At 28.7% G+C, this 7,500-nt stretch overlaps 1 protein-coding gene across 8 annotated transcripts in view; it reads right to left on the reverse strand.

Annotated features, from left to right (window-relative positions):
- LOC106786084 (mitogen-activated protein kinase-binding protein 1) overlaps positions 1-7,500 on the reverse strand; it is a 96,191-nt gene that overhangs the window by 67,814 nt on the left and 20,877 nt on the right. The gene's annotated exons all lie outside the window — the stretch shown is intronic.

The raw sequence follows: 7,500 nt of genomic DNA on the forward strand, positions 1-7,500 counted from the left end.
TATTATATATATTTATTATATTATTTCACTGTTACATAGTAAATTAAAACAAGGGGTGTTATTATTATTATTGGCCACGATTCGATTCTAATTGTTTTTTTTATCAACGATCATATTGCTACTTTATTCAATCATATTAACACCAATTTAACTTACATTAACTGATATTCGCTTAAATAAAAATAGATGATAAAGATATTGAGAAGAAGAAGAGAGAGAGAGAGAGAGAGAGTTTGAGTTCAGTAAGAACAAAGAGAGGAAAGTTTGTATATTTTTATGGTCACAGTGTTCATAGTACAAAGAACTTTCTTCTAAATTTGAGATCTCAAGAGTTCGATTCTAGATTTCCTTATTGTTTAAATCCGAGAGAACAATGATGTTATTAACTAATTGTAAATATGATCATTTACAATTGCAAATTATGATTTAACGCAACTCTCACATTTCTTGGATTGTTCGTGATACGAACAGTGGATTTTTATTTTGATTATCGTTGAAAAGTTCACAATCCGTTGCCAATTAATTTCATTTAAATTTACAATTATCATATTAAATTATCTGTTAGGATAATGATTATGATCTTTTATTATTATCATTTTATAAACGTTGTTGATGTTAAATTAATATACACGTAGTTAATACTTAACAAGTTTCTTTAAAATGATAGAGAGTATTAAAAACAATTATATGTCTGGTTTTTATCTCTTCTTCTTTATCAAACGTTATCCATTAGACGTAGAAATGAATTTTTAAAAGGGACCGAATTAATTATTGCATAAATAATTTCTTTAATAAATTATGAGAAGATTTGTAAAAACAAAAAAAAGAAAAAAAAAATATATATATAGAATTTTGAATACAAAATTCTTGTTTGCAAAAAAATATATTTATTTATAAAATATATTATATTTAATACACTTTGGTGTTCGTGACAAAAATTAAATTACGATATAGCGATATAAAGAAAACATTTGTTCATGGGTGACACATTTAATCCTCTCGTTTAACAAATTTTGGCACTAAACAATTTTGTTTTTTCTTTTCTCTCTTCTTTTTTTCAGAACGATTTACTTCATAGCCAAGAAACAGCAGCAACACAGCACCACCACGATTACTTTCGACTCTACTTTGGATAAAGAGTGGTAGTACTTACTTCGCGGGTCTGGTTAACGAGGTATTTTTCTCGCAAAGTGCCACGAGTACTCGTCCATCGTCGTCATAGTCGTTGGAAACGATTTTTTCTTTCGTTTTTTTCATTTTTTTTTTTTTTTTCTTTTTTTTTTGAAAAATTGATTTATAAGATGGCAAAGATTAAGAGTAATGTCCGATATATGATACTTCGGAACATGCTCGAATAGGGTTTCCTCCTAACGTTGTCACTGTCAAGGTCTTCTAGCAAAAGGGGAATTATATAGACAAAGATTAAATGATAGAACAAGATATATAATAAGAGAATGAATTCTGGATTGTACTCAAGCTAAGATATCTGTCCTAAGGTAACTTCTTCGGCTCATTGAACCTTCCAAGTGGACGACGAGTTTTGCACGACCGGTCGTATTGTCAAAAAGAATCAACGAGACGACGTTTCAGCTACGTGATACGCGAACCAACTATGAGTGTTCCCTTGCGCAAATGTGAAGAGAAATAAAAGACTTTGGTGGTGGTTAAAATAAACGCGAGCGATGCGGAAAGTGGTTTGAAAAGAAAAGAAAAGAAAAAAAAAAAAAGAAAGAAAAATAAAACGAGAGAAGAAGAAGACAAAATAATAATAAAAGAAAAAATATTTTTCTTTTCTTTTTTCTTTTTCTTTCTATCCATTTTGAACTCGTTTTATCTTTATTTATCTCTGTCTTTCAGACAAAACCCTATAGTACGACATAAAGGGATCGATCGTATAACACTTAAATCAACTAACTACGTAACACGTTGCAATGTGAAAAGCAAAACTCTCATCGTTCAGGTAAAAGTCCAATCGTGAAAGCATCATCTATACACATTGAAACATGTTGCGATGCATTCATCCATTCCTTAGTTTTATGATACACGTTGCGTAGTAGATACGCAATTTGACATTGGCGAATCGGAATAGAATGTAATTTGTATTGATGCAGGAGATAAGTATTTACACATTTTAACTATGTAATTAGACGATTAAACTTTAAAAATCAGTAATGTGGAAACTAATTTAAACTGATGTAAGTTCAATAAACCTAAGTTGCAATGTATTCAACCACTCTTTAGTTTTATGATACACCATGTTGCAATATACATATATATATATATTTGACATTATCAAATCGGCAGCAAGAGATACTTTTCATCGATACAAGGAAAACATTTTTATACGTTTCAAGACGATAAACTTTGAATTGAAATTGATGCAGATTTTATGAAACATTTTCATGCATTTTAATCAATTTCTAAATTTCCTAATACGTGTTGAATCGGTAAATCGATATTAAAACTAAGTTCCATTAATATAGAAAAAAAAAAGTATTCGTTTCAAGATTATTAAATAACAAACTTAGACAAATAGATAATATGAAGTATAATTGGAATTCATGCTGGTTATTACGAGATTTAAAGTGTTGATATCTGCATCGATTTTTGAATTGAATGATATATGTTGCAATATACAATTTAGCTAAACATCAAAAGTAACTTGCATCGATTCAGGAAAAAAAATGAAATATTTTAACATTGTTATCAGGCGATAAATTGAAAAAAAAAATAAATTGAAACTAAGACTGATGGAGATTTGACTAATTTTGATGCATAAATCAATTGCTAAGTTTCATGATGCATGTTACAATATATATATATATATATATATATATATATATAGGTTCAAGATTGGCAAATCTGCATCAGACGAGAAACTGAGAAGAATCAGTAATGTGGAAGCAAACTGAAACTGATATCCATGCAGATTTCGTTGAAATCTAAATTTTCATGTTTGCATCAATTCCTGAATTTCATGATACGTATTGTAATGTACAAAATAGTATTCGACTTCAGTATTAAAAGCAATTAACATCGAGGTAATGAACAAAATCGTGTGTTTTAAAATTGTTATAAACTTTTAATGAGAAGAACCTGTATGCAACTGATGCAGGTTTCGTGAAATTTAGAAATCTATGTATGTTTCGTAAAAGTAAGATATCGATGTATATGTTAACATGTCCTAGGTGTCTTAAAAGAAAGAATAAATATATTCATACATTTAAGTATCCTAATAAAAAAAAAGATTAAAGTAAAAGAGAGAAGAAAGAAACTAAAAACAAAAAAAAAAGGAGAAAAAGGAAAGTCTTGTTTAACGTTAAACGAAAAGCCGTAGGTTAAAGTTAAACTACGTTTTCTTAAGATTACGTACTTCCTATAGGGATTCGAATTACATTTCGTTCCGCGTTCTCTATTCCCAAGATAGATAGAAAGATAGACAGATAAAAAGACAGAGAAAGAAGAAGATAGACTGACGTCTATCCGGTGTCTGCAAGAAGAACGTTCGATCTTCCTCTTCGATCTTACCTCTGAGAATTACGTCACTTACAATTACTAAGAGTATAAAAAAAAAAAAAAAAAAAAAAAAAAAAAAAAAAAAACATTTCGTTTCAACAACAACAAAATCACAATAAATAATTATAACTTTATAATTATATTATAACATAATAACGTTGTAACAAATGCATTGAGTGCATTCTGCTAATTAGACAAAGATAAAAAACAAAAAAAAAAAAACATGATAACTACTGCATACGACTTTGAATAGAAAAAAGATGAATATTGTGAAATAAATCATAAGAGGAATTTTTTTGGGGTACATTTTTAAACAAACAATTAATCCATTATCATAATTACTGACCCATCTGTGTTCATTTATCTTTGTTAATGATGATTAAATTCGAATCATTCAAAAAGAACACGTATACTTCTTATCGATATTTCACTTTCATATATTAATTAATCTTCCTTTCTCTCTTTTCTTTTTTTCCTTTTTTCTTTCGTTAACATACGAAATATATTATATATTATATATGTATATGCAAGAGGCACGAACCAACCAAGTGGCTTGGATAAAAATGATATACTCCGATCATTAAGTTTCAATTCGACACGCTTGTTAACACACACTCGAGAGGTCAAATGTTCTCTCTCTTAAGTTTAAACACTCAAACCGATATAGTTTTATCGTTATTACTCGAACAACAATCGGTATTATACTTAACAAGTCGACGACGATCAGGAAAATAATAATTTACAATTAGTTGAACGATGACGGTTATTGTTGTTGTTGTTGGTTTAAAAAAAGATTTTTATCGTCGTAGTTAACTTGTTTTATCCACTCCTATCTTATGTCAGAATGATGAAACAGATAATTGACGATGCAACGTATTTATTTTATTATTCATATGAATTTGTTTTTCTTACAATCGTATTAAGAAAACGAACAAAAAAATATATAAAGTAATTATATAATAAATTGAATATAGTTAAATTTGTATAATTTACAATTGCATTGAGAAGAAGAAGAATAAAAATATATATGAAAATAATAAAGAAAGCAAATGAGAAAAGATTTACAGTAAGTGATTATATAAAGTAAAAATAATAATAATAAAAAAATAAAAATATTACTCTATAACAAATATATATAAAGAAAAATATGAAAGTTAATAAAAAGAGATATAGATTAATGGTATATAAAAGAAACGAAAAAAAAAGCAACACAACGAGAAACCAAACGAAAATTAATGTAACGTATAGTTAATACCTGTTACTTTATTTCTTGGCATGATGCAAATTTCTCGGCTGGTAAATAAAGAGAATTCCTATTTCTGAAAGTGTATCTCCTGTCTGCTTAGCTTTTCCTCGTCACATATCCTACTTATGTATTACATTCTCAATGGATTTACAAATAGAATCAGAATAGGATTCTGTATTTTTAATGATTGCAGAAAAAAGATAAATAACACATGGGCGTATAGGTGCACCTAATACGTATACATTTTTTTGCTATTAGATGAGTTCACGCGTATAAGTCATCGCGTTTTACAGGAATGAAATCGTGCCGTGCCGTGTAATTTTTTATATTTATCAGAGCGTTAACTACAGTTAAGTACCAGTTGAAGAATGTGAAATAAAAAAAAAAATTGTGCTTCGATAAATCTCCTTCTCGTTGGGGAAAAAAACGCAATATTATTATTATTATTATTTGAATTTTTTGGTTTTTTTTTTCTTTTCAATTAAATTTTTTTTTGTTACAAATGAGATCGTAAAATATTACATTATTACGTCATCGTTAGATTGATTTCGAACAAGAACAATAATATAATCGTCATCGTTAAAAATCAACTTGTTCTTTTCTTCGCATTAACAACTCACGATTCGTTTTACGAATTATATATATATATATATAATTTTTTTCAACAGTTAATTTCTCTTAACGTTAAATTAAGTCAATTAATTGAATCAACTAAGAATCGTTTATCGTTAATATTACTTTACATGCGTTATATCATTTAAGCGAATATATCATCATCATCATCATCATCATCAATTGTAACGATTAATAATATAAAATTATTTCAATAGCTCGTAGCGTTATAAAACAAGTCAAATAAAAATTTTCCAACCGTAAGGACGCAAGTTTTCTTATTTCACGATGGGAAAAAAAATATACGAAAAAGTTGTCCATAAAGTTTCCTCGAAAGAAGGAACATCCACATATTTTTATGCACGTATCTTACCTGCGCCTACATATCATACATACATACATAAATAATATACATACATATATACTTGCATAGATACGTGGTGTACGCATCGTTTAAAAGAAGCGTATGCCATAATCGTGATCGTAAAACGTTGTGCTCGTTCAAAAGTCCATATAAAGTTATGATACGCGGCGAGAGTGAATTTAGTTAGAAAAAGAAAAGATAGAAAGAAATATATTATCGCGATAAGAGAGAGAAAGAGAAAGAAAGAGAGAGAGAGAGAGAGAGAGAGAGAGAGTATCTAAATATACTAAGATTTGAAAAAAAAAAAAAAAAAAGTGACGTAATTAATCTAAGTAGGTCGTAAAGGCTTATCTTACTTGTTGAAAAATGAAAGGGAAGATGAAAAAAAAGTTAAGAAGAAGTTTCTTGATGAGGAAAAACTTGTGAGGAAGAAAATCTTACATTAGAGTTTCACACACACAACACACACACACACACATACTTTTTCTCTCTCTCTCTTTCTATTCCATTTTTTCACCCTATCTTTATCACACTCATTCTTACTTGAAAAAGTGTTTGCCAAGCAAAGATTAGAATGAAGCTGAGAGAGTTGGAGGCAGGTTACTGCTGGGTAATGTTGACATTACCTCGTTCTACCGGATTGGTCGAATTTACCATCGTCGAATAACGAGGTAAGCTCGTTGCTGTATAGCTCATAGTTCCTTGACTTTTACAAGCTAAGCTTCCATCCCTCTTCCTAATCCGCAGTTAACAGAATTTTCGAGCAAGATGATGAAAATTCTGTTTAAAAAGTTTTCCGGAGAAAACGAATGTTGATTTTTTTGTTTTGGTAGTTATTAAACGTGAGATAATCGAATAAGGTATGCATGTATTAATACGTCATTATACAGGTGGGTTAGTACAATTATAATATAGATTTTGGTTTTTTTTTTTCAACAGTTACGAGAATCGATACAACAATTTTATTACATTTATGGATAAAACGTTTATAGTTTTCATTTAGGTTTCTTAAAAACGATATTAATTTGCGAAACCGATATAAAAATATATTTAAAATTAAAAAATAACAATTATAGAATCAATATAGAACTGATATACTATCAGATAAAATTTGATCTTGTCATAGAACCAAAAACGATATGGAATCGAAATATCTAATAACAATTAAATGACCAAAATGGAACGCCAATATAGTATCGAATAAAATTCGTTTCTATATCGATTAAAATACGGTACGGTACAGAATCGAAAAGAAAACAATTATAGAACCAATATCATTAAAACAAAAAAAAAAACCCTAGATTAAAACCGAAATAGACGAAAACTGTCATAACCATAACAACTGAAACTAATATTTATTAATTAATTACTTTTATAGAATCAACCTTTCAATCCTAAATTGTCACATGACCAATTGTCAATTGACCAATGTAAAAGAAAAAAAACATTTATTATATTAAAGAGTGATCCTAACGAAATGAAAATAAAAAAAATCGCAATTGCGTTGAACAGTTTTATGCAGCGCAAAAAAAAAAGAAAAATGGAAAAAAAAAAACTAAACAAAAAAAAATAATAAAAGCAAAGGTGAGGGGTATCCTTTCGTAATGTATTATTCAAAGGAGACTTAAATTATTGGTTACTTCCTGGACTGAGGGTAAAAGTGTTATGACCAACGAGACGTAGACAAATAAATTTTCCAGGACGAACCTTGCCGGGACTGCAGAGGCATATAAACCTGCGGATTATCGATCCATTTTCGCGA

Source organism: Polistes canadensis, unplaced genomic scaffold (assembly GCF_001313835.1).
Source record: "Polistes canadensis isolate GaletaPanama2010 unplaced genomic scaffold, ASM131383v1 scaffold_3, whole genome shotgun sequence".
Classification (NCBI taxonomy): domain Eukaryota; kingdom Metazoa; phylum Arthropoda; class Insecta; order Hymenoptera; family Vespidae; genus Polistes; species Polistes canadensis.